The sequence below is a fragment of the Peromyscus leucopus genome, chromosome 4 (assembly GCF_004664715.2).
Source record: "Peromyscus leucopus breed LL Stock chromosome 4, UCI_PerLeu_2.1, whole genome shotgun sequence".
In the NCBI taxonomy this organism is placed as follows: Eukaryota; Metazoa; Chordata; class Mammalia; order Rodentia; family Cricetidae; genus Peromyscus; species Peromyscus leucopus.
In genome coordinates this window covers 13,964,077-13,991,599 of record NC_051066.1, presented here as the reverse complement: position 1 = coordinate 13,991,599, position 27,523 = coordinate 13,964,077, and the positions used below count along the sequence as shown (strand labels likewise).

Genomic DNA, 27,523 nt, shown 5'->3' with positions numbered 1-27,523 from the left:
GGGAAGAGGCCGGACAAAGAGGCATTGGTACAGGCAAGGTCAAGTGTGCCTAGACCTGTGCAGCCGAACTTCCCTGCAGTCCGGGTCGGTTTGGACCCCAAGGATATCTCATCCTCTTGGCCTCCCTGCAGCTGAGCTGGTGTATACCCTACACTGTCTGCCCTGTGCCAGCCATGTCACCCCAGGACGTCACTGTGACCCACGCGCTTCAGTTTCCAGGCCACTTCATGTGACACAGACTCACGGCTAAACTGGGTTACAATAATTAACACAATGCCTGTCTCTCCTATCCCAAAGCTTATGTAAGCCTCGGCCCCATTTCCCTCCTTCGGCCCCTCTGCTTTGCTCTTTCAAACCTCTCTCGCCGGGGCTGCTGCTACTCAGACGTCCTCCATGAAGCTCTGAGAAGCACTGGGCGCAGTGTCTGAGACCCACCCTGCTGCTGGCAAGTACTACAAGAGCCACCAAGCACAAAGGTTTTCTGTCCTGGAGCAGAACTTCATACCCCCCCTCCCCAAAACCTCCAACAGGGCCTTATTCACAAACAGGGCATTGACTGGTTAAGGAGCCGAGCTGAGCTTATCCAGTTAGAGGGAAGAGGCTGGGACAAGGAGGCAGCAGCCAGAACGGTGCAGACAAGGTCAAGTGCGTCTAGAACTGTAGAGCCATGAGAAGGTGAGGGGCTGGGGGGGGGGGGTCTCATCGTGCAGATGACCTGTATTCCCGAGTTCAGCCTGGTTGTCTGCTGCTGTTGTTTCCAAGATTTACTTCGGGCAGGGGCAGGAGAGATTGTTTAGTAGCTAAGAGCACTGGCTGCTCTTCCAGAGGACCCAGGTTCCATTCCCAGCACCCAGATGGCAGCTCACAACTATCTGTAATTCCAGTTTTCAGGAGATCCAATGCTCTCTTCTGGCCTTCATAGACACATGTACAGACATGGTGCACAGACATACATTCAAGCAAAATGCCCATACACATAAAATAATTTTTTTTAATTTCAAAATTTGTGTTTTGTTTTACTTTGTTTTTTCAAGACAGGGTTTCTCTGTGTGGTTTTGGTGTCTGTCCTGGATCTCGCTCTGTAAGCCAGGCTGGCCTTGAACTCACAGAGATCCTCCTGGCTCTCTCTCCCTAGAGTGCTGGGATTAAAGGCGTGCACCACCGCCGCCCGACTCTTTTTAAAGATTTATTTATGTGTATGAGTGTTTTGTCTGCATTTATGTATAGGCATGGAGGCCAGAAGAGGGTGTTGGACCACCTAGAACTGGAGATACAGAGGGTTGGAGCCACCATGTAGGTGCTGGGACCCAAACCCACGTCCTCTGCAAGAGCAGCCAGTGCTTGTAAGGCTGAGCCATCTCTCTAGTCCTGAATTTCTACAGTGTTTTGGGTTTTGTTTACACCTGTCTGCCTTCGGTACTTTTAAGGTCAGCCCAAGGCTATGATCCTTTCAAACAACGACCCCTCCTGCAGACCATCGACACAGGCACTTTGCAGCAGATTTCCTACAGCAGCCATCGTAAGTGGCAGGGTAGCAGCAGGAAGAGGTAGCTGGCTTTGTCATTAGGAAGACAGTTCTTGGGGACACCCTAGGATATGACACAAGGCGGCCTCCCCAGAGCTGACTGTGGGTCAGCCCTGGCCAGTGACACTGACTAAAGGGGGGGCGCTGTGTGCTATTGAGAGCTCACGATCAGCTTCCCTTACTTCACACACATAGAAATGGAGGCCCCGGATCAGGACCCAAGCGCAGTGGGGATCCTGGATATGAAGAGCTGGCAGTGTGGGAAACAGCCACTAGGAACAGGCATCAGTATGATCCTTGAGAGTGCCTCCATCTACTCCTGGCCTCAGCATGGCCTGCTGCAGGGAGAGCATAACTCTCTACCAGATGCCAGCGGCTGTACCCCATCCCCTCACCCCGATCCTCCCCTGCACTCTCACCCCCTGCCCTGGGAAAGCTAAGGGTCTCCCCAGGAAGGTCCCTACTTCTCAGTCCTTGGCTCTACATTAGGAGATTTGGGGTACAGCAAGGAGATTTGGTAACATCCGACAGGCTTCAGTTTTACCACACTAGAGAGGGGCATCTTTGGGGGACCAACTACTGGGCTTTCACTGGTACCAGGTAGACACTGTTTCTAGGAACCCCCAAAACAGGCCTTTCCACTGTTTAGGGTCAGGGACATAGCTCTATGGGACTTTGTTACGGTGGTGGAACAGTGTTTGAAAGAAATGTTCTCCTAGCCAGACTGCACCACCCCCATCAGGATGAACCAGGAGGGTAGACATGGGAGAACACCTCCTCCTTGTACGGGTATAGCTGCCAGCTGGGCAGCAGTGGCACAGGCCTTTCATCCCAGCACTCGGGAGACAGAGCCAGGCAGATCTCTGTGAGTTTGAGGCCAGCCTGCTCTACAGAGGGAGGAGATCCAGGACAGGCACCAAAACTACAAAGAGAAACCCTATCTCGGAAACAAACAAATAAACAAACAAACAAAAAGAGTGTAGCTGCCATCAGACCCAAAGACCAGCACGGCAGGACATACCCATGCCAGATCACACCCTTTCCCGGGTGCTACCTCTGTGCCTCTGGAAGCATCCCAAAACCAGTAAGACCACTGCCTCCCCCTGGCCATGTCCATTCCTAGGGGCTGCTGAGTCACAGAAGCTGAGTGCCCATGTCAAGGTCCAGCCAATCACCATCACAGCACCCTCACCCCAAACAGATGCTACTCCACACCACAGCAAGCCTGCCAAGAGGCTTCCCGTTTCCTATCACTGTAACAAAGTGGATGAAGGATGTGGGTGGGGCTCCACAGACCTAAGTCTGGGCTGCTGCTAGGACACGAGGACCATCAGGGCAGAGGCCTGGGTCTACAGGGTGAGGAGAAAGGAAGAAAAAGTCTCAGCCCCAAGGACAAGGGCCCAAGCTCCAGGGAAGCCAGACTGGCCCCCGCCTGCCAGGATTCCCAAGCCGCAGGCAATTTGCATAATATTCTTTGCAAGTTAATATCAGACTGATAATGATCTCCCTCACAGCAGAGCGGGTGAGGCGCTGTTACAACACTAAGTAATCATATTTTAAATTATGTTTCCCTTTATAGAAAGGTGTTGCAGAAACACAGACATGAAATCTGTCTGTTACAGTCCACTGCCAACCACCTGACCAGCTCCAGCACTACCAGGTGCCCACAGAGCTATCACAGGAGGGGAGCCAGTCCCAGGGACAGAGAGGGGCTGATGGCCATGGGCCACATGAGCACATGAACTCATATATACATAAATATGCATATGTGTACCTGTGCGCACACACCTGACCTGCCTGCCCAGAAGCCACACTCTGCTGCCCTGAACTCTCAGCTGCCCTGGGAAGAAAACCTGGGGATTCCCCGCTTCCCACTGCCCAAAACCCTAGCCAGAAACATCAGTGTCTCCTCAAGCAGTCACAGGCACAGGGGAGTGGCAGGACGGAGGGAGGAGGGCCTTCTAACCCCCGCTGCCCAGCACCTTAGCTCTCCCTTGGGAGGTAAGAATACCCCTCACCCCAACCTGGCCCTCAAGCCACACCCTCATTCTTCTGGGCTCTGCCTCCTGCAAAGCCACACTCCAAACGCACACCTTAGCGCCAAGCAGGGGATGGGCCCTGAGCCTGCCCGCAGTGAGGGAGCCAAGCTTTCCCATTTTCTCCTCTCTTCATTTCGGAACCAAGACTGGCCACTCAACCTCTATTTTCTTAAAAGCTTTTTCCCCCCTTTTTTTTATTAAAAAAAAAAATCCAATTATAGCACAAATCTCTCAGCAGGGGTCAGTGTGCAATAAGAATAGCCAAAGTTAATGGACATGACACAGGCAAGATAAATGCCTGAAGGGTTTCAAAAGTTGTATGATGCGGATTTCATTAACATTTTAATTGTAATGTATCTTTTTAATCTTCTCTCACCCTAATGGCTTTATATCCAAAAAAAAAGAAAGAAAGAAAAAACTGCTGACAACAACAGAAAGTATCAATATACAAAATTTAACAAAGACGCTTAGCAGCGCAATAGTAACTAGATTACAGGAGCAAAAACTGTGTTAACATTGTGATTTTTCAAGAGCAGAGTCAAAAGTGGAGAGGGCAGGGGAGGGAGGCCAAGGACAGGTCCCAGGGCCCCAGGAGGGAGGGGGATGGCCCAGAACCGGGGTGCCTCTGAAGTCAGCAACAAGATAGGACAGCAGGCCGCCCCCTCCCCCCAGTAACACAGGGGATGGAGGGGAGAGATTCCAGAACAGCAGAGGATGGAGCAGGAGCCTCCCCTTTATGCTCTTCTCTGCTGAACAGGGTTGGGGACGAGAAGGGACGACACTCAGCTGTCCTCATAAAAAGGGCTCCAGCATTTCTTATTAGAAAGACTGTCCCATCAGCAGGCACCAGACCCTACTCTCCAGTCAGGGACCTCAGCCTGCTCTTGACTATGGACATAGTATTACCTCTAACTTTTAAAAAACGGTGGTTTTTCAAAGTATTCTTGGCTCTGACTACAGAGGAATTGGGAAATTTTTATTTTCAATCAACAAACATTCCTTGGGGGCTGGCTTTGCTGGACCCCATGTACTTTACCCCAGATCCTCCTGCCTTTCTGACTGCCATCCCTCCCCACTGGAATGCCAGGGGGCATTGGCCACCTCAGGGCCAGACAGCTCAAAGGCATGACTCCCTGCTCACCCCCAGTGACTATATATGGGCACTTTCAGGCCCGTTGATCCCGCCCCGCTCCACCCCTGCCTGCTTCCCAGACACCAGTGAGGGGCGGGCCTGGAGCTGGAGGCCCATCTGTGGCCGGATGCCCTCCTGGATGCCAGGCTTGATGCAGGGAGGAGGGGCAAGATTCCTAAGAGCCCCAGCCAGCTCTTCCCCAGGGACCTGGAAACAACTCCAGAGAAAAAGCCTCCTTCTCCCTGGGACTGAACCAGCCTCCCCTTAAAGGGCCAGCAACATTCCCACCAAGGGTCTCACCCTCCCAAAGGCAGCAGGCCAGGCAGAGCCAGCTTGGAGACCTGGAGTGGGGTCCAAACAGGGAGGATCATGCAGCCTGGGGAGGGGGCAAAATCTCCAGCAATCTGACCTCAGGTTCCTAATGAAGCAGCTTCCCAGAACCCAGGCCCAGCATTTCGGAGACTCCAGGGCAGTCAGGGCCCTGGGTCAGAGTCCATTCTCAGCTCTGCTCAGAGGACTCCCAGGCATGAGCTCCCAATTGAGAACGCAGAGACTCCTCCATGTTCATGGGCCTGTCATCTGGGAGAACCAGACACATGGGTCTCTGCTTCTAAACCCCAAACTTCCAACCTCAAAGACACCTGCAGCAGGGGCAACCCCTGCTCTAGGAAAGCGAGCCCTGCAGGTGATGCCAACAGGAGGCAGGCCTGGGGAAGAGAGAATTTGCTAAACCAGCAGAAGAGGTTGCCAGGATCCTTGCACTGGAGAGCAAGCCAGAGCAGCCACCTCAGGCCAGATCACAGGCTGCTTCTCCAGCAGTGGGGGCCCAGACAGGGGTGGGGGTGGGGCAGTATAAGACTGAAAGGAAAAAGAAACCCAGAAGGAGGCAGTGGCAGGGAAGGCTGTGGGCAGGGCTACCCACATCTGAGAAACCAGGTAGAGACTATGCTAGCTAAGCTTCCCCCCACACACATACACACCTTGTGGTAACTCAGGGTCAAGCTGCTCACACTGCCTTAGAGATGCAGTATGAGGTACAGGAAGCCCAGGGATAGCCCAGAATCTCCAGGCAGGAGCTTTGGGGTGAGGGGAGCAGCAAGCCAGCCTAAACAGGTTCTAGCACCCCTTCATCACCTGACCACAGCCAGGCAGAGCAGACTCTACTCACTCCCCCATGGGGTCAGGTATAGACAGCCTACACCTGCCAGGAGCAGCTAAAGCCAGTGTCCCAAGGGCTGGTGGTACCTGTCCCTTGCATTGAGGAGGTGTCCCTTGCATCACCACAGAGCTCTGCTCCCTTCTCCAAAAGGTCAGGCCTGGAGCAGGGTGTAAGGACACATACCTGTTATCCCAGGTTTAGGAGGCCAGAGGACTGGGGCTTCAAGGTCATCCTCAGCTACCTATTGAGTTCAAGGCCAGTCTGAACTACATAAGACTCTGTCTCAAAAAAAATCAAAGCAGCTGGGCGGTGGTGGTACACGCCTTTAATTCCAGCACTCGGGAGGCAGAGCCAGGCGGATCTCTGTGAGTTCGAGGCCAGCCTGGACTACAGAGTGAGATCCAGGAAAGGCACAAAGCTATACAGAGAAACCCTGTCTTGGAGGAGCGGGGGTAACCAAACAACAACAACAACAAAAAATCAAAGCAAAAACAGGTCTCAAAGTCCACACAGGCTTCCTCAGCCCAGGATGACCCCTAGGAACATAGCCATAGGCACCAGCATCCATCCTCATTCCAACTAGCCAATACTCCTCAGAGCTGGAAGGCAGCCTTTGCCATCCTGAGAACCCAGGTCCAGTAGGAGGCCAGCATGAGCCAGACACACATAAGCAGCTATCAAGGCAAAGGTGGGTACCAGCAGGGAAAGCAGCACACACTGGGGGGGGGGGAGTTTGCACATCAAAGTCACTTTCTCAAAGATGCTCCTTACACTGGAGGCTTATGGCTTTGTGGCAGGTGAAGGCAAAAGGACTGCGGTCTGACGGTCGGTTCATGGTCACTGGACCCACCAACAGCACACCTTCAGCAGCTTGGGAGGGATTTATCCCACCCCTATACCCAAGCTGACTTCAACCCACTGAAAGCTCTCCAGAGAATTCCCTGGAAGCCACCAGGCTGGAGGAGCAGAGTCCACAAGATAGATAGGGGATAGGGTGACTTCATGGGCTAAGACATGCAGAAAATAGGTCTAGGGCAGGGACTGGAGAACACATGGACAGCCAGAGCTGGCAGCTACTGGGTGCCATGCGCATTCAAGGATCCAGGATGTCTGAGGCACAGACCTCAGAGCCAGGGACTCAGCTCTTATTGAGGCGACCACAGCTCTCAGTTTCTGCCCCATCAGTGCTGGACCCCTATGTCAAAACCAGACAAGATCCTAAAGATAATGATGTCATCCCCCCATGCAAATCTGGGAGGAAGGACCTCTGTGGCAAAGAGGGCCTCTGCACACCAGCTCACTACCTGATACCACTATTCTGATAGGAGAATGCGGGCTCAAGAACTAGTCTGAAAAAAAGGCTTGGTGAGGTTGTCAATGTCATGTACAAGCCCCTCTCTCAGGAAGAGGCACTCTGGACACACCAAACATAATGCCGGCAGTCCATAATGCAGACTGATGGTAGATGAACAGCCCAGGAGCAGCCTGGTGCCTGACTCTTGCAGTACAAGCGTTTCTCTCTGATCGTGTTTCCCAGCACTCTAAATGGCTGCGAGCTCCCGGAATCAGCAAGGTTCAGATGCCAGGGTGCACAGCCTTCACCGAGCACCATCCTGCCATGGGCATGACCGCCGAGAAAAGACCCCTGGCCACTGAGAAGTGACAACTGATACCTTGTTCTACTTGTGCTAATTCCGACCAGCTGGCCCAAAGAACAGGGAACAGCTGCCCTGGGTCTCACCTCTTTTCTTTCCTTCCTCTGGGTTTCAGCCGAGGTGCCACCCAATAAGGAAGAGCCACGGAGCATCCTTGAAGGAATGAAGAGTGAAAGACACTGGTGGACAGAGCGGGGGGCTCCATGTGCCTGGGTAAGATTGTTGGATGTGGGGACTAGAATGCTGAATGTCCATCCCCTAGCTGAACAAGCCTTGTCCCCTCAACTGTGAAATGAAAAGCCACAGCCAACTCTCCCAGCACATCATGAGGTTTAAAGACCATACAGAGTGCAGAGCCCCATGAGACATCCTGCCCTCATCCTTGGTCAAAATGGAAAACAGGAGGGAATAGCAGGCAAGAACCTGGAGGAGGAGGAGGAGGACAGAAAAGGGAACCAGAGGCAGGGGAGCAGAGCCAGATCACTGCACCAGGGAGGACAGGGACATGAACGCGCACATGAATTGCTCAGAGGCAGGGCTTTACTGGACCAGGAGCCCAGCCAGGCCACCAAGGATCATGACCCAGCCCTCTCCACCCCTATACAGGATCAGCTGCAACATTTCCCAGAGCTACACCTGAAGGCTAGTATAGAGGGCCCAAAAAAACATCTCCATCAGGAAGCTCCAATAAGAGGGAGTAGGGGACAGTGGGAGCTGCCGGTGAGGTCAGCTCCAGGGAGCAGAATGGGGGAGCCCACAAACCCCAGGGTTCAAACAGCACCAGAGGGAAGGTATCAGCAGTCAACAGCGCTGAACGCATCTGCCCAGGAAACGAACCCAGAGAAGGGCTGAAGCGACCCAGCAGACTCCCACAACATACGCACAGGAGAAGCAGGTACCGAGTCTCAGCATCTGGTAAGACGCCTTTGAGACGCCCAACCTCACCTCCCCCAGCCCCAAACACGCCTAAGTTTTCTTAGAGAAGAGTCCGGAGACCTTAACAACTTTGCGGAGATGCAGAAACAGGGACAAACCAAAAGCCCCTTCCCACTGTGGCGAACCCCGGTGTCTCCCAAGGTTGGAGTTGTCACCAGAGAGAAAGGGAGACAGTGACGACCCCTGCCCACCAACCGGCCCACCTAGCTAGGGTGGGCGGGCGCGTGCCGAGTCTGATGCGCAGACGCGCTGCCTCTGACCTGGCCGGCCAGGAGGGGTGTGTCCCCTGTGCCCTGGCCAGGGGCCAGTGTCATCAGGGCTTCCCCTCCCGTCCGGGGCGTACCCGGGGTCTCCCGTGGCCAGAGGACCCCGGCGGGAAAAGAAGGCGCTAGAGCTCCCGGAGCCCCAGCTTTGGGGGAGCCGGGGCCAGGCTCTGGGCCGGGACATCTCGGCGAGCCGGCCTCTCCGCCCCGGGGCCCGCGCGCAGCTCCAGAGCGGCCCGCGCCCCACTCGGCCGCGCCCCGGGCGCGCGGCGGGCACTGCGGCAGGCGGCGGGTGCGCAAGTTGGGCGGCCGCGCCGCGGAGTTTGCGGGAAGTGCGGGCGGGACGACTGGCCCGCGGCGGAAACGGCGCGACGCGCGCCAAGTTGGCCGTACCTGCGGGCACCCGGCCCGGTCCGGCCTGGGCAGCTGCGGCGCCGCCCGCGGCAGGAAGTGCTCCAGCGTCCCCGAGCTCCGGCGCCCGCGGACTTTCTCCGACCTCGCCCAGCACCGGCGGCCGCACCGCGGCGGGGGCGGGGCGCGGGGGAGGCGCCCGCGGGCTGTTTAAAGGGACAGAGCGCCGATCGCGCGCGCGCGCACTCGTCGCCAGGTGGGCGCGGGAGAGGGAAGCCCACCGGGGTCTGGTGGGAGATCCCGACACGGAGAGTTGCTGCACTGGCCCTCCCGAGCGCTTAAGAGTCCGAGACTGTGCGAGGCACCGGAGGGGCTGGGATCAGCGGCCAGACAGGCGAAGGACCTGGGGCGCCCGGCCTCAACCTCCTAATTCCCCGCGGCCCCGCTTACACCCACCAGCCTTGGATAGGAAATCGTGTGACCGAGCAACCTTGGAGCAAGTACCTTCGGGCACTGGTGTCTCCTGCCCATTGACTTACAGCAGTCTGGAGGAGAGCCTTGTATTCAAGCCCGGTGGGATCCAGGAGTGTAACAGTCCCTAGTCTCTGTCGGCTATGCTCTCGTGGACAGAGATCTGATTTAAGTCAAGTGTCTAGAAATAAAACCGGCCACACTCCTGAAAAGTACCCAGGAGTCCTCTTGTTTGCCCCTCCCAACCTGAGTCCCTTTGTGTGCTCAGGCACCGGTGCCTTTTGAGGGTCACAGCAATCCTTGACCCCATGCCTACACAAGGATCCTTGCAGGAAAGTAAGAATGGCTCCAGGAAAGAGGTCATGAACAAGGTCACTGGGAGGAAGGGCATTAAATGAACAGAAGTTGGCCCATTCCTTCCCAAGACCTTGGCTGCTGGCTAAGGTCATTGCTAGGCACCAGCTTGCTGGAGCATCTTGGACCTTGGCTTCAAGCTTAGTCCCTACCTTGGCCATAACTGACCCTTAGTTCTGCTTCTAGAAAAGACCCCCATCCCCAACACACACACACACACACACACACACACACACACACACACACAGGGAAGATGGCTATGGAACCTCAATCCTGGGCTTTCCCCAAAACCCCACTTAGATCTATCTAAATTTGGTCCCAGGTCCAAAGCCCAGCCCCACATGTCAGCCTATTGAGGGTGGTTTGATGTATTCAGGGAAGCTGGGCAGAGGGGGCAAGAGTCTGCATGCTGGAGACCTCTCAGCCACACCTGACTGAGCTGGAGGTAACTTGGGCATGTGGACCTGACCCATGAGTACAGCACTTATGCATTACTGCCAGCTGCTCCACATAGCTGTGAGTGGACGGCTGGGGGGGGGGGGGGAGCAAGGCTCTGAGCAAGCCTGAGGCCCAGGCAGGAAATGGCAACCACAGAGGATTCCTTCAGGCTCCCAACCTTAAATATCAGCTCCAGTGCCTTGAAGCCCAGCATTTGGGAGGCAACGGTAGGAGGATCTCTGTGAGTTCAAGGCCAGCCTGGTCTACACAGGGAGTGCCAGAACAGCCAGAGCTACATAGAGAGACCCTGTCTCAAAAACAAAACAAAACAACAAAAAACAATCTTTAATCCCAGCACTCCAGTGGCAGAGGCAGGCGGATCTCTGTGAGTTCAAGGCCAGCCTGGTCTACAAAATAATGAGGGAAAGAAAAAAAACCTCAGCTCCACCACACCAAGCAATCCACTAGGCACTCAAGTCTTCTAGTCAGCAGGCCTGGGTCACTGTGTACAGAAAGGACCCATAGATGGAGATGGTGCCAGCCACCCCTTCCACACTCTGCTAGTGAGAGCCATTCAGCTAGCACCTTGCAGTGTGCATGTTTGTTTTATCTTTTTAATTTGTAAATGTTATTATTAATATTAATATTTGGCAAAGCTAGAGATGAAATCTAAAACCCAGGGCTTCCTTGTGTACTGGATAGGAACACGGCTCCCAGCCCCCAAACATTTTCTTTCCTTTATTTTTTATGTGTATTGGTGTTTTGCTGGCATATATGCCTGTGTAAGGATGTTGGATCCTGGAACTGGAGTTACTAACAGCTATGAGCTGTCTTGTGGGTGCTGGGAATTGAACCCAGGTCCTTTGAAAGAGCAGCCAGTGCCATCTCTCCAGCCCTAAAAACATTTCCTTTAATGATCCATTAGGAAAACACAGGCGATGTCTTAGTGGATAAAGCACATGCTTTGCAGACACGAGGACCAAAGTTCAGACACCCTGGACTCACACAGAAGCCAAGCAGGCATGACTAGGGAGCTCTGGGTTCAGGCCTGCTCAGAGCCTTGCTCCCCCTCTAGGAACCCAAGCTGTCCACTCACAGCTGTATGGAGCAGGTGGCAGGAGCAGATTTATTTACTTATTTAGTAAATAAAGTGAAGAGCAATCCAGAAAGACACCTAACATCGTCCTCCGGCTTCTACATGTATGTCCAACATGTGCGCATGCAACCTGCACATGTGTGCCTATATACATGCAAGCACACATACATGTGAAAAAAAAAAACACCAACAGGTAGCCATTATTTTTCATGCATACACGAGCATTTGCTTGCCTCCTTGCACATTTCAGTGCAAGCATGGAATATTTACAAATCCCGGCCTGGCCTGTGCCTATGCTCAGAACATGAGCACATTGCCTAATTCAATGTTGACAACAAACCTATGAAGTCAGCTCTCTTAATTCCTGTTTTATACATGAGAAGAATTCAGTTTAAGAGGAAGATGCCGGCCAGCTCAGGCTCCCTTAGTTGGTGTTCTGCAGTAGAGACTCTGCAGAATGAGGATTTAGTTAGCAGAGTGTGGCCTCTGCAGTGCATCCCCTGAACTTGGTCAGTGTGGAGGAAGACCCCCAGCATGAGGCGCTGGGATACAACTTGGTGGCAGAGAGCTTGTCTGAACTGCACCAGGCTTTTGCAGTCCATCCTTTCAAACAACAACCACTATGAAGGGCAGGTTCCCCTCCAGCAGAGCCCTCAGGGTCTTCCCCCTTTTATCTGGAAAACAAAAGACTGGGGTAGGTCATAAATGTCTCCCTAGTAGGGTGTGGTGGCACACGCCTTTAATCCCAGCACTCCGGGAGGCAGAGGCAGGTGGATCTTTGTGAGTTCAAGGCCAGTCTGGTCTACAGAGCGAGATCCAGGAAAGGCACAAAACTACACAAGAGAAACCCTGTCTCCAAAAAACCAAACAAACAAACAACAAAAAATCTCCAAAGCAGCTGGGCAGTGGTGGCACACGCCTTTAATCCCAGCATTCGGGAGGCAGAGGCAGGTGGATCATTGTGAGTTCGAGACCAGCCTGGGCTACCAAGTAAGTTCCAGGAAAGGCGCAAAGCTACATAGAGAAACCCTGTCTTGAAAAACCAAGAAAAAAAAATAAAGGAATATAGAGCAATGATTTCCTAGGTATAGCATTTCTGTTTTGTGTGATGGAAAAGTCACACAAATGGACAGTAGTATCAGGATATAATATCATGAATGTAATAAATCAATACAATTAATGTAATTAATGAATATCATAAATATAGTTATTGAATGAATACTGCGAATGTAATCAATGAATACCACAAATATAATTAATATCATGAGTATAATTAATGAATATCATGAGTGTAATTAATATCTTAAATGTAATTCATGCCACTGAATTGTGAATTTAAAAATGGTTACAATTGCAAATACTTTGTTCATTTCAAAAAACTAAGGTGGAATGTAATCACCATACATTATATGTGTGTATGAAATTGAAGACAGTGATGTTCTAAAATAGAAAGTGGTGATGATGTCATGGGCCTGTGAGGATGCTGGACTAAAGTCTATCAAATTGTGCAAACAGGCAAATTGTATACTGTGCGAATTATTTGTCAATAAAGATTTTATAAAAAGTAGCCGGGCGGTGGTGGCGCACACCTTTAATCCCAGCACTCTGGAGGCAGAGGCAGGCTGATCTCTGTGAGTTCGAGGCCAGCCTGGGCTATAGAGTGAGTTCCAGGAAAGGTGCAAAGCTACACAGAGAAACCCTGACTCGAAGAAAAAAAAAAAAAGATTTTATAAAAAGTAAAAAGAGCCGGGTGGTGGGGTGGTGGTGGCGAATGCCTTTAATCCCAGCACTTGGGAGGCAGAGGCAGGCGGATCTCTGTGAGTTCGAGGCCAGCCTGGACTACCAAGTGAGCTCCAGGAAAGGCGCAAAGCTACACAGAGAAACCCTGTCTTGAAAAAAACCAAAAAAAAAAAAAAAAAAAGTAAAAAGAAAAATCTCCAAAGCCACATGGGTGTGACCCTAAGCAGCCACATGTTGGAAACAATATCACACAAAACTCTTGTTTTCCCAGGGACTTCTGAGAGTTTAGGAGATCCTACCATGAGGACTGGAACCCCCAGAGGCCTGTGTGGGGGCTCCAGGAGTATATGCAGAGGGAGGTGTGGGTCTGAATGCCCAGGCTGGGTGAGACCTGCTTCCTTCCACCCAAGACTTATGTTAATGGCTGCTTCCTCCACTCATGATGTTACTCGATGGAGACCCATATCCACGCCCCCCACCCAGCAGCTCTTCCCACCTTCTGCACTATAGCTAGTGTCCTATATAGACTTCTGTCACCCATCTCACAGTCCAGGAGCAAGCAGCCCACCCAGGTGCTCTGTGTCACTATTCAGTCATGAGTCTGGTCATCTTGCGGCCCTCCACCTCCACCTTTGAGCCCAGCATAACCCACTCTCCTCCGCATAAGAGCAGGGCCTTCCACCCTCCAGACCCTCTCCAAATCCTTTCTCACAAGGTCCTTTCTGTTAATATTCTGATCCCGCCCCTTGGTGCCACCCTGTCTCTTTTTAAAGAAAAACTCCACCCACATCTCTCTCTCTCCCTCTCCCTCCCTCTCTCTCTCTCCCTCTTTTCCTCTCTCCCCCTCCTTTCCTCCCTCCATCCCTCCCTCCCTCTCTCCCTCTCTTCCTCTTTATCTCTATTATAATAAACTCTCCACTAGGATGTAGCATCTGGGCTGCGAATGTCCATCCAGCGCCCTGCTGCCATGCCCTGCACGGAGTGGGTCGCCCGCCAGCCCGCCACTGCATCTGCCCAGCATGCCAGCATAGTTCCCTGCACACGAGGGATACCCTTGGGTGTCGTCCCCCCGCCCCCCTAATAAATCATAACCCTTTCTGCTGGGACCAAATAGCTGACAAGAACATCTTAGAGAGCTGGACATAGTGGTGTGTGCCTTAAAGCCCACAGGCAGAGGCAGGAATCTGAGGCTAGCCTGGACTACATAGTGAGTTCCAGGATAGCCAGAGCTACATGGAAAGACTCTGTCTCTCAAAAAACAGAAACCTCTGAGGGGAGGAAAAATGTCTTTTCTTTCACTTACAGTTCAGGGATTCTGTCCATCGGGGCAGGGAAGGAAGGCACAGTGGCAGGAACCACATGCTCATGTCTCTGTAGGTCAGGAAGTAAACTGGGGAAGGTTGCCCACCCCCTCCACTCCAACTCCATGCTTGCCGGGTGCCAGCCCCACCCACCTCGGGAGCGCTAGCCACACTGGGTTTTAGATGGAATGTTTTCCACCAGTGCCGAGACTGCTCAGGTGCCCAATGCCTTTGTCCCTGCTGTCCCAAGATTAGCTCTGCCTAGCTACCCGTCGCCCAATACAACAAAGAGACAAGTATCTGGGCATGGTCACAAGCATGCCTATAATCTTGGCACTCCGCATGTAGAATCAGGAGAAGCAGAAATTCAAGGTCGTCTTCCACTACATGGTGAATTCAAGGCAAGCCTGGGCTACACTGGCCAGCACTCCACCAACTGAACCATATCCTTAGCCCTCAAAGTGGCTTATAGATGCCTGTCTCCCTCTGCATGAGAGAGTCCGGAGGGCTGCCTGGCACTGCCCGTCCCTGCTTGATTCACACATACAGGTACAGCCCCATTTGTCCACTGTCTCAGCTCTGGCCGCAGCAGCCCACGGATGTCTGCCACCTGAGAGCCTGAGGCTGTCTGTCTCCCAGTCCTGGGAACAGCCTGGGGACGTGGGGGGAGGTTCACAGGCTGCTGAGGAATAGATCCCTTTGCCCCTGCCTGAGTTCTGGCACCTCTCACTGCACGAGGTGCCCAGAGTGCCTTGTTAGTAAGGCTAGCCCTTTGCACAGGCTTTTGCCTGAGTTGCTGGGCTGAGAAGGCTGTGGTCCCCAACAGTAAAGCCGCCGGAGTTCCCTCAAACTGGCTGGCTTGTAACTCCCAGGCGTTCAAGTGGACAAAAGCTGTTCTCAGCAAGACTGGTCCAGAACATAGTGAGGGGCCTCACTCCACCACCTAGCTGGGGACCCAAGTGGCTCCTATGCCAGAGCACAATCCTGTGGGTCAACTTTGGACACCAGCCCACTTTTATCTTTACTCTGGGCCCAGAGCCTGGGTATCCAGCTCACCTGGCATGGTATACAGACTCCTGGTGGCCAAAGGAAGATGCCCTAAGGCCTGAAGTGTGTGGGTGGAGCTTCCCCTACAGAGCCTCCCACAAAGGCTCTTGACCTTTTTTTGTTTGTTTTTTGGGGAGAGGGTTTTGCTGTCCTGGAACTAGCTCTGTAGCCCAGGCTAGCCTCAGACCCACAGAGATCTGCCTGCCTTTGCCTCCCAAGAGTAGGGATTAAAGGCAAGCGCCATCGCCACCCTGCCTCTCTTACCCTCTTATCCCTTCCCCTGTCTTGAATCTAGCCTCTTGGCAGTTATCCAGTGAATGGATATAGACCCTGCCCAGGATCCACCCCATACCGAGAGTCACCCTGAGCCTCAGGGCATCTCCATTGGCTGAGATATTGGGGCTTCCAGTAGCTTTGAATATCATTTCTGGGATCACTACTGAGTCCAGTAAGTCTGCCCTGGCTCCGAGGCCAGATACCTATCACTTCTAGGTAGGCTTGTGTCCACACCAGGCATTCACCTCTGTGAGAAACAGGAACCGGCTGGCTCAGGAGGCAGGAAGCTGGCGACAGGCCCCAGAGTGCCAGCCCCAGTACTCAAGGGCCCTGTGAAGGAGGCCGATCTGCTGGACCCATGTGGGAAGGGCTTCAGGTTCCTATGTTTCTGACTGTCCTGCAGACACAGGTGTTGGGGAAGAGGGTGGCATGTGACTGCTGAGGGGTGTGTGTGTGTTCCGACTGACTCTCCTGTGTCTGGTGACGTTCTGTCTGGCCTCCACCCACTCCCTAGCCTGGCACCTGCTAACCACATTGTCCTTAGCAGCTACAGGACCTTTGCACCTGTGACTCCTCTGAGGTGGAACATGCTGTCTTCCCACTCTGACTCCTGAACTCTAGTCATCTTTCAGACCTGGGGGTGACAGATTGTTGGGTGGCAGTTTCCTTGAGATGGAAACATTCCATCCTTGAGGGGAAACTCCATAAGCCAGAAGGTAAACCACTCAAAACAGTTTGAGGGAGTCCCAGAAACTGATCAAATTCGCTAGGCCCTCTTCCCACCAAGAGCAACCAATAAACACTGCTGAGAGTCACCCTCGGAGAAGCCAGGCTGCAAAGAAGACTCAGGCCAGACTAGATGCCTGGGAAAGCAGAAACCAGTCAAGCTGCCAGGAAGAGGTTTAGAACAACCAAGCCATTTGGAAGGGACATTCTCGTACTTGCAGGCTGTACAGTGCTCTCCAGGTTCCCAGCTTTTGTGAACTGTCACCCATGCTGGGGTGGGCTTTGGTGCTGTGGCTGTCTTTAGTCATTTCTGATCCTGTAAGTGACCTCAATAAAACTCATGGGTTCACCTCGCTAGACTTTGGTGGTATCTGTACTTTGGTCTGTCATGGGCTCCTTACCTGGGGTGAGATGTGTGTGTGTTGTGTCTCCCCAAGGAAAAAATCTTGTCACACAACACAGATCCTCAGGGAAAGTGTCCTCAGTACCCCAGCCAATGTCAGCAGCAGCAGTCTCCTTCTTGGGACTAAAGGGCCTGGAACTGCCACTTACTGAAGGAACAAAATCTACTCAAGTTCCTTGACTGTGGGACTTAGATTCTGAGTCCCGAATAAAGATGATGGCCTGGATTTCTGCAGACCAGGGCCTTCCTTGCCATTGGGAAGAGATGATGGGCACCACAGAATGAAGCTACAAAAAAACACCGAATGGTGGTGGTACACGCCTTTAATTTCAGCACTCGGGATGCAGAGCCAGGTGGATCTCTGTGAGTTTGAGACCAGCCTGGTCTACAGAGCGAGATCCAGGATAGGCACTAAAACTACATAGAGAAACCCTGTCTCAAAAAAAAAACAAAAAACAAAAAAAAAAATAAATAAATAAACAGGACTTCTGTGAGGAACTGCTTCTAGTCTTCTGTCCCAGGAGGGAAGATAGACCATGAGTGGAGTGTATCAGGGGTTGAGGGTACAGTGTTCACATCGGTACAGTGCTTGCCGAACATACACAAACCCCTGGATTCCATCCTCAGCACCGCATAAACCAGGTATGGCACACACCCACAATACCACCACTTGGGAGGTAGAGACACTAGGACCAGGAGTTCAATGTCATCCTCAGCTTCATACTGAGTTCAAGGCCAGCCTGGGTCACATGAGACAGGTGTCATGCCACGCACAGGGCGACACTCCATCTCACCAACCAAGGAGTCAGGACTGATAAAATGTGGAGAATTTAGACTCCTGTGGGTAGCTGGGGAAATGTGGCCAGGCAGGCTTGAGAAATCATGTGGTAGGGCTGGAGAGATGGCTCAATGGTTAAGAACAACTGCCGTTCTCGAGAAAGACTTGGATTTAGTTCCAGCACCCACGTGGTACCTCACGACCATCCTTAACATCAGCTGCGGCTCTGACGCTCTCTTCTGGACTCTGAGTACAGTGGGGAATCACTTTACACATAAAGTAAAAATGAAAAGAAAAGCTGGGTGGTGGTGGTGCACACCTTTAATTCCAGCACTCAGGAGGCAGAGACAGTTGAGTCTCTGTAAATTCAAGGCCAAACTAGCCGGGCAGTGGTGGCGCACGCCTTTAATCCTAGCACTCGGGAGGCAGAGGCAGGTGGATCTCTGTGAGTTCGAGGCCAGCCTGGTCTACAAAGCGAGTTCCAGGAAAGGCACAAAGCTACACAGAGAAAACCTGTCTCGAAAAACCAAAAAACAAACAAACAAAACAATCAAGGCCAACCCAGTCTACAGAGTGAGCTCCAGGAGAGCCAAGGCTGTTAACCCAGAGAAACCCTGTCTTGAAAAACCAAAAAAAGAAAAGAAAAGGAAGTTCCCTGGCAGACTCTCCCCGCCTGTGCACAGAGGATGACCCTGTAACACAGCAACCCTTCCTCTGAGTGAGGATGGGTAGCAGTGATGGAGAGCTTACTTCCATGTGTAAGGCCCTGGAGTCAGCACCACAAATATAAATAACTAGATAAGACAATTTAAAATGAATAAATGAAAGCAGGTGTCAATGAGATTGCTTGCACACTCCTGTATGTATCGGCACACCAACCAACATTGGAAACAGCAGCCGTGAGAGGCAGCGGGTAGACGCCAAGGGGTCCCTCACAGGACACAGCAGCCTCAGCCCGGAGGAGGGCTGCCACTTGCCACCACAGGGATTGACTCTGAGGACTGCATGCTGAGAAGTGAGCCAGTCACAAAAGGTTAGAGCCTGTGAGCCTCCACTCCTGGGAGGTCCCCAGAGTCCTCAGATCCATGGAGACAAAAGGAAGAGGCTGGTGTGAGGGGAGGAGAGGGCAGCCAGGGTTTGAATGGAGACAGTTTCCACAGCAATGGGGTCTGGTGGCAGCTGCCCAGCATTGGAACTTACCTTAACTCATTGCGCACTCAGAAACCATCCAGACGGTGCAGTCTATGTTGGATTTCACCATCCCCCAAAAAGTGCCCGGCAGACACCTAGAGGGGCAGGACGGGAGCACTTCCGGCTCCCACTGCAGAGGTGGACCTGGGAAAGAGCACTGATAGGTGCCCTGTGTTGTGGCCTCCCCCAACAAGACAAGCCCATTTGCAATGTATGAGCAAGGGTCTTGGAGAGGGCTACTCATGGCAACTGTCCCCTTGTCCCCAGGGCAGAGGTTTCTCCTTGTATCTCTATTTATTTTACTTCTAATTTTTTTTTAAGACAAGGTTTCTGTATGTAACCCTAGCCATTTTGGAACTTGCTATGTAGTTTAGGCTGCCTCAAACCTCAAACTCACAGAGATCCACCTACCTCTGCCTCCCAAGTGCTAGATTAAAGATGTGTGGCATGTCCAGCTTGGCATCTCTTGAATACAGGTTGAAGGATGGACAGACAGCAGGCAGTCTACCACAAAAGCCGCGCACATCCAGCTTTCCTGGATAGCACACACTTCTTTTATCCCATTGATTCACCTCTCAGACCAGGGCAGAGTGTCGTTACCTCGGTTCCCTGTCATCGCCTCAGAGAACCAGAGATCTCAGAGTCCCAGAGAAGGTAGTGTCAGAGTCAGCTGGCTTGCAGTTCACCCCAACCTTGTCTGGGTCTTGTTTCATCTTATTCACTTAGCATCATTCCATGTACCCCTCAGTCCCCGGAAGGCTGACCCAGGGTAAGCATGACAGGCCTGGTCCCCTGGTACTTGCAAGCCTGGAGGCCAAGGGGCCCCTAGCTGCCTGTGAGCCGGCTGCTTGGTGGAGCAGGTGAGTAGCAGAGTCTGCCCACTGCTCACTCTCTTGCTTCTAGAACAACCCCGCCCACTTCACCAGTGAAATTTTGAGAGCAGCATCAAGTTCATCAAAGCCTCAACCTTCTCCTCCATCTCTGTACATCTCCTTCTACTCCATCTGCCATCTGTAGTAAAGCTGTGTAAGGCCTTTGTTTAGCAGTTGGATGTAGCTGGAGGCTCAAAAAAAAAAAAAAAAAAAAAAAAGACCTCACATGGACAGCCTCTGTGTCCCTGTGGCCACCACTGAGACACTCCTGAATGTAGGAGCCTCAGCCAGAGCACCAGCCAGCCAGGGAAACTGAATTGCACCCTGTTCCCCTCTATTTGGTACAGGCACAAACAATGAGGACTGTGATGAAAGCTGGGAAAATTCATCATGGTCTCGGACAGGCTGCCACTGGGGCTGGGCATGCTGGAGTCTTGCTCTGTGGTGGTTTGAATAAGAATGGTCCCCATAGGCTCACATATTTGAATGCTTAGTTATCAGGGAGTGGCGCTACTTAGAAGGATTAGGAGGTGTGGCCTCATTGGGGCAGATGCAGCCTGTAGGAGGAAGTGTGTCACTGGGGATAGGCTTTGAGGTGTCAGAAGCTCAAGCCAGGCCCAGTGGCTCTCTTCCCACTGCCTGCTGATCCAGATGTAGGACTCTCAGCTATTTCTCCAGCAGCATATCTACCTGCATGCCACCATGCTCTCTGCCGTGATGACAGCGGAGCAAACCTCTGAAACTGTAAGCAAACCTCAATTTTAAACGTTTTCCTTTGTAAGAGTTCTGTGGTCATGGTGTCTCTTCATGGCAATAGAACTCTAAGACAGGCTCCGTCCATATACTACGACGTGTGCTTGGCCCCACCCCTGGGCCTGTCATAGAGATGCTCACAGAGTCCCTGTTGAACAAAGAGCAGGACCTGCAGCCTAGCCCAGGTCCTGAAAAGGTGTGACCAGGAGACACAGGCGGGCTCTCATCATCATCGTCCTCGGGGTGTGGATCCCTCTTTGGGGCCGGGACATGTGTGGGCTCCTAGCCAAGAGAGCTTGGATCCCTTCTGCAGGAGAAAACTGGGTGAGTATTTTGGTTTCTTGTCATTGCTGCAGAGCCCGTGACTCCCTCTGCTCAGGAATTAGGGCAGGACAGTTTTGGTTTCTGAATGCTTCCCCTCCATTTAAATTGGATGCTCTAATCTCCTTCCTCTTTTGTCCTAAATTTCCCTCCACTGCTCTGTGCAGCTGCTTCACAGCTGTTGCCTCCTGCTCTGGAGAAGCTGAGGGTCGAGCTGGTTGCAGGCACTCATCTCCCAGGAAGGACAACAGAGCCCCAGATACATCCTACCCAGGGAGTATGGCCCTTTAGGGGTCGACTGTCCCCTTTGCTGGCCATGGTGGGCAAGAGCTGGGCATGTTGTTTGCAGAAAGAAGTCCCGACTGGGTCAGCAGTTAGGCCTAACACAGTCATTCAGAAAGTGAGCACTGAAGGCCTGTCCTGTGCCAGGCCTGGGGACACGAGACAACAATCCATTCATTTGCTTGCTCACTCATTCATTCAACAATTGGCCACTGAGTTCAAGGCCAGTGCTCAGAGAGCAGGTCTGGCACTCTCTACAGGGTTACTCCTAGAAGCTCTGGCCCATGGGATGCAGCCTAAGGGTAAGACTCAGGAATGTGTGTGTGTGCCACTCAGTTCCTCTGACCCTTCCAGCCTAGCGTGGTACCCTGAGGACTACCAAGAAAAGGTGGGGCCAGCAGGGTGGATCTGAGATCCTACCCAGGCCTCCACAGAGTGGGGCTGTAGGCTCTGGGAGAGGCTTTTGCTCACTTAGGATGCTCCACCACTGTTTCCCTTCAGCTGAGCCTGAGAGGAGACGCCGCGTAGGGCTGCAGCCTGTAGCCTTCGTCCTGCCTCCTGCTCCCTCTCCTTACTCCACTGGTCCTGGAGCAGACAGTGGCTAAGTGTGGGATAGCATGGGAAGAATATCTGTCCGCCATCTATTTACTGTAGGCCTTGTCTCTGGCAGGACTGTGGGAGTGGGGCAGTCCTCTGGGCTCCTTGTAGCTATCAAAACGTCTAGAAGGAGATGTTTGGCAAAACCAAATGAGAAGCAGGATGGTGGAAATGTGCCTGCACACTCACCACTCACACTGAGGCACACCTTTGCAGACACACGACAGGCACGCTCCTGGCTGCTGGTGGGGATGGGAGTGGGGTTGAGGTGTCAGCCTATATATGGCTGGTGCTACCAGAGATGATGGTGTTCATGGGGTGCCTCATGTTTTACAGAGTCAGGAAAACAGACAGGGTTATCATAGCGCAATTCAAAAAACACACAAATAATTCATGTTATTATGATGTCATAGTGCTGTAAATAATGAATTTTCACTAATGCTGGGCTTCCTCACTCCCCAGGCAGGCAGCGAGGGCAGAGCAAAGCCTGCAGCAGCTGGGACTGGGAGAGACACACATGGAGCTTCCATACCTAGTCTCTTCTAAGAAACAACCACGTCCCCCACAGAGGCAAGGAGGGAGAGGCCAAGCAGGCTGTGCCCACTGGACAGACCTGGAAGCCCACATCAGCAGGCTGGCCACGGATAAGAAGATTCAGGCCCCAACATGCAGCCTGAAGTTACTGGAACTGTCTGGAAGACTAGCTTAAGCTGCCTAGTACATCAGGCCGCTTGCTCAGGAATTCTGATGCTGGTCTTGGGGGGCGGGCGGGGGGTGTCCATCCTTGGCTGCAAACCCCAGTGTGTGAGCACACCAAGTTCACCACTCAACCATAGCACCCACCCCAAAACCCGAGACTGCTTCAACCTGGTCCCCAGGCTGAGGGTGGCCACAGGGCAGGGTGCTAGCTGCTTGTCCAGAGGGCCAAGGGACCTGCAGGAGTGACAGGGTGCACAGCCACACCCCGATGGTGCTCTCTCGATACATCACTACCTACCCGGTAGGTCCCATCTCTTGGTACCACCACTGGTGCCACTCTCGGAAGCCGGGACTTGATTGATCTCTGCATGAATATTCATGCAGCGGCCGGCAGGACTGTCATTAATATTCCAAGAAAGGGGAAAGAATTCCTGTCCTCGTTTAATGAGTGAGGAGTGAGGTCAGTCTGCAGCGTATGACTACTGTGTCCACCTATGGGCTTCCAAGCTTGACAGGGTATCCATCCTGCCCCCATTCCCACCCCCACCTGACCCTCTGACAGGTGACCCCTTACAGTTCCTGCCTGCCTTACTGGCCATGCCCTCCTGACCAGTCCAGCTCTCTGTTTCCGCTCCTGGCCAGCCTCACCTGACCCTTCTTCCCTCCTCTGTAGCCAAAGCCCTGGCTCTTTCCCACCCTGCTTGAAATGCTCACCTACACCCACAGCCCCGCGGTACTGTGTATCAATTCATCAGGCTTGTCTGCCGGCCCCATTTTCTCAAGTACTCTGGCACATCCCTGCCCCTAGACCTGGTCAGTGATTCCCACAGACTCCCCTGTCCTGCCCAGGGTCCACAATTAGATATAATCCCAGGCTGCAGTAAGACCAGCTACAATCCAGACCTCCAGAGAAGAGGGTATCTGCTCCAGCCCAGGAGCATTCATCTCTTCCGGCTGATATGGGAACCCCTGGGGCCCCATTCCCTGTCTTGTGCCGGCTAGTCCTAGTTTAGGATGGGATTGCCGCCCCTTCCCCCATCCTGGGAGATGGTCACAGTTGGCCCCAACAAAGATGGACAAGAACTCTACCCCAGACCTTGTGTCTTGGAGGTGTGGTGGGGGAGTAGCGGCTGTTTCTTTGGGATGGGATGAGATTTCCCAGGGCTGACAGCACCAGAGGCCTCAAAGCACAGCTCGGCAGCACCACAACCCCATGCCTCTCCGCGCAACCTCCTAGGGCTGCTCTTCTGCGGGAGACTGGAAAAGCACTGCGGGGGTGGGGGTGGGGAAGCTGGCCAGGCAGGGAGGGGTCACCTGGCAGTCTGTGCCCTTCAGTCCGCCACCCACCCACCCCCAGGCGCAGTGCGGGCCACACAGCTCTGCCTGAAGCCCCATGTGACACAGCTGCCAGCGGGCCCCGGGCAAGCTGCCTGGCGGGGCGGGGGAGGGGCCCTGGGCCCTGGATCGCTGAATCAGCCGCGCCGGACCATCCCTGCCTGGGCAAGGCTGCTGCTGGGGGGCAGCTCCCTCTTTTGGGAACTGTTGGGGAGGCATGCCAGAATGCTGGGATTTCCAGAAAATCGCCCCTGCTTGCTTCAGCCAGGGACTGTAGCTTCCTGGGAGCTAAGTACCTCTAAGGGAGGGAAGGTTTCCCAGGAGGGCCGGGCAGATGCGGACCCTTCTTTCCAAACAAGACCAAAAACGGAGAAGAGAAAGACACCCTGGCTGCTGTGGATCTAGCACGTTTCCGTCCCCACAAAGCGCTGACTCAGCATGTGAAGGCGCCGCTGGCTCCCTCCCCCTCACTTGCTGGCAGGGACAGGGCCTTCCCAAGGTCAGGGGACATCAATAACTGTGCAGCTGAGTCTGTGACGGTCCGGGGTTGTGCTCTGGGTTGCTCCTGCCATCCTTGCTGAGAAGGGACCATCTGGCTCCCTTCCTCACACCACCCTGGGAAGGTCACAGGTACTGTGTTTGTTTGGGTCTCTGCCGGGGACTGCAGAAACTGCTACTTGGTCCGGGGCAGTGAATGGGAGCCACTAGTCCATCCCAAACCTGGGGCCCTGCAGCACCTGGCTTCTTATTGCTAGAAATTCCCCAGCCGCAGCACCCTTCTTGTTGTCACCCGCCCTCTGCTGGCTCCTTGGCTCTGATCCCATTTGTTACTGCCGGGGAGACTATATATATATATATGTAATGCTCCCCAGGATTGTAGGTAACACACAGTGGCCCCCTTCCTTGCACCTCACATGGGCTAGAAAGAACCCGAGTCATGGGTAGACAGAATTAGCTTCTTTCCTTCTGTACCCCTCATACCTGGCTGAGCTTTCCTACTCCAGCCTGCTCACCTCCACTCCTTCTTCCTTGGCCCTGGCTCCCAACCATCCTGCCCAGGGACCGGCCCCCAGGTCTCCATGGGCACAGTCTCCTCTGCCTTGGATGCCCCTTTCTTGTTGGTGTGGTCCAATCAGGTATTCTCACCCTCCAGAAGACACAGAACCCAGCTCTTGGCTCTCAGATGAACATCTGGCCATCTGACGCTGCTGCCCAAGTACTCTCGCTGGTCCCCTGTGCCAGCTCTAGGCTGGGCAGCTCTGCCAACCTCAGAAGAGTTCTAGCAAGTGGCTGGATTCCTGTTCTCCACTCCTTTCCCACTGCCCACTGGGTAGCAGGCACCCTTTGCCCACCCTTCCTCACAAGGCCAGCCTGAAAGCTGTTCCCATTGACTTTTCCACCTCGTGCAGCATGGGCCCAGGGTGGCAGCAGCTAACCAGATGGGTGACTTTATCAGTGTTGATCCTGTTTGATATCCAGCCACTGAGGACTTGGGTGGGCAGGTACATCCTATCTGTGCCCAGGTCTGGCCCCCTCATCACTTCCCCTGTCCTTGACTCCTCCTGCCCTGTCCTCCAGCAGGCAGGTCATTCCCATTTTTATATTCTGATGTGCTGCCTTAATAAACAAGCTAATCTGCTTGAAGCAAGGCATTTTAGCAGAATGGGCAGGCCCGGGGAGTAGTCCTAAAGTGTCCCTGCACTGTGCAGAGGCACAGTTACTACTAGAGTTTCTCGGGCTATGCCCAATGGATGGCTTCAAAATGCTGCGTTATCCAGGACCCGGTTTACATGTCTGTCACTAAAAGCAATCACCAGTCTTCCTCAGACGGGCTGCAGCCCCAGATATAGCTCAAAATGTCACCTAGGGCCTCAAGGTCAACACACTCAAAAACAGTGCTAATGTCCAGGTAATGTGGCCCACAGGAAGCCAGGAGTTATTTCATAACACCCAAGTCCCAGAAAGGCTCTTGGCTATTAAGAGGGGCTGGCTCAACCAGGCTTTTCCAAGGCCTTGTGGCACCCTAGGAAGACACGGCTTCCAGAGCCTGGAGCAGGTCAATATCCTTATTGCACCGAGGACTGGCCCTCAGCTCCTGGGGCTGAGTGGCTTGTTCTCGGTAGCTGTGTTCCCTGTGATCAGTGGCCTCAGCCTAGTGGCCCCACTGGACAGCAAGGGCAGCGTCTACTCAAACAAGGCATTTCAACTTCTTGTTCTTCCCAGCAAAGAGACAACGGGGAACACTCCAGGGCTTCAGGTGAGACTAAGTGGAAGCCACTTGCCATTACATGTTCAGCTCGGGGTTCCATCCCCAGCACCGTAAAACCAACCAACCAGCCAGCCAACCACTCCAGATCCACAGAAAACAAAGCCGGCCCAGGGAAGTTCCTGGAAAATGTGTGTTGCCCCTCTGGTGCGATGAGTGGCTTGGAAGACCACTGTCACTGCACAGCTGCCTTCACCGTGCCTATCTGCTACTGAGCCCCGCTTTGGATTCTTGGGGAAGTGTGCCTGGGCAGCCATCCCAGAACTATCCCTCAGCATGGCTTTACCTGGGCCAGAAGCCCCATCCATACTAAGCCCCAGCCCTGGCCTAGGAAGCTAACCTCCCCGTCCTCAGGTCCTGAGTTGTCTGGGACAAAGGATTTGCAATTTACTCTTATCAAAAAACTAAAATTTGTTGGGCTGTGGTGGCGCACGCCTTTAATCCCAACACTCAGGAGGCAGAGGCAGGTGGATCTCTATAAATTCGAGGCCAGCCTGGTCTACACAACCCAGGCACATAGTGAGACAATCCTCCCTTTTTGGTTTTTGAGACAAGGATTCTCTGTGTAACAGTCCTCGCTGTTCTGGTACTCACTCTGCAGACCAACTCACAGACACCTGCCTGCCTCTGCCTCGCAAGTGCTGGAATTAAAGGTGTGTGCCACCACTGCCTTGAGACCCTATCTCAAAAACAAAATAAAACAAATCCTCCAAACAAAATTCAAGGCTGGAGGGATGCCCATTAATTAAGAGTACTGCCTTCTAGAGGGGCTGGGTTTGTTCTCAGCCACACCGTGGTTCACAACCAATCAGTTCCAGAGTGACCTGTTGCCCTCTTCTGGCTTCTGCTGGCACCAGGTAACACATGGGACACATACATGCATGCAGGAAAAACATCTGTAGATATAAAACAAAAATAAACGATCTTTTAAAAAACACACACATACAAACAAACCCAGCATGCCTCAAGCTGGATATGGTGACTCATGCCTATAATCACAGTACTTGGGAGTTTGGGGCCAGCCTGTACAAGTTAGTGAGACCTTACCCCCACCTCAAAATCCCTAGTAACGGCTAGAGAGGTGGTTCAACAGTGAAGAGCACTGGCTGCTCTTCCAGAGGACCCCATTTTGATCTCCAGAGCTTATATGGTGGCTCACAACTGTCTAACCGCAGTCCCACAGACTCCAATACTTTCTTCTGGCCTCCATGAGTACCAGGCATTCGAGTGGTACACAGACATACATGCAAGCCATATAACATACATGTGGAATTAAAAAAAAATCTCCAATAGCACATCTCACAAGCACAGCTAAAGAGAAAACCTGGCCTCCTGCTCCTCCCAGCACCCACACATTGCATGGTGTCCACAGGCTTTCCTGTCCTTTCTGGAAAGCACCGGAAATCCAGCCCTCACTTTTACTGACCGACTCAACTCTAGGCTCTCTGCAGGACACCTGACACTGTCTTGAGAATTCCACACTAACACTAAAATCAGACACTTTCAAAACCCAGTCC

General features: G+C 53.0%; 1 protein-coding gene across 1 annotated transcript in view; it reads right to left on the bottom strand.

Moving 5' to 3' along the window:
• Positions 1 to 9,186, bottom strand: part of Nacc2 (NACC family member 2) — a 78,130-nt gene extending 68,944 nt beyond the window's left edge. Inside the window, exon 1 of the mRNA XM_028868798.2 lies at positions 9,103 to 9,186. The gene's annotated coding sequence lies outside the window, so the exon portion shown is untranslated. The remainder of the gene's footprint in view (positions 1 to 9,102) is intronic.
• Between the last annotated feature and the right edge of the window lie 18,337 nt (positions 9,187 to 27,523).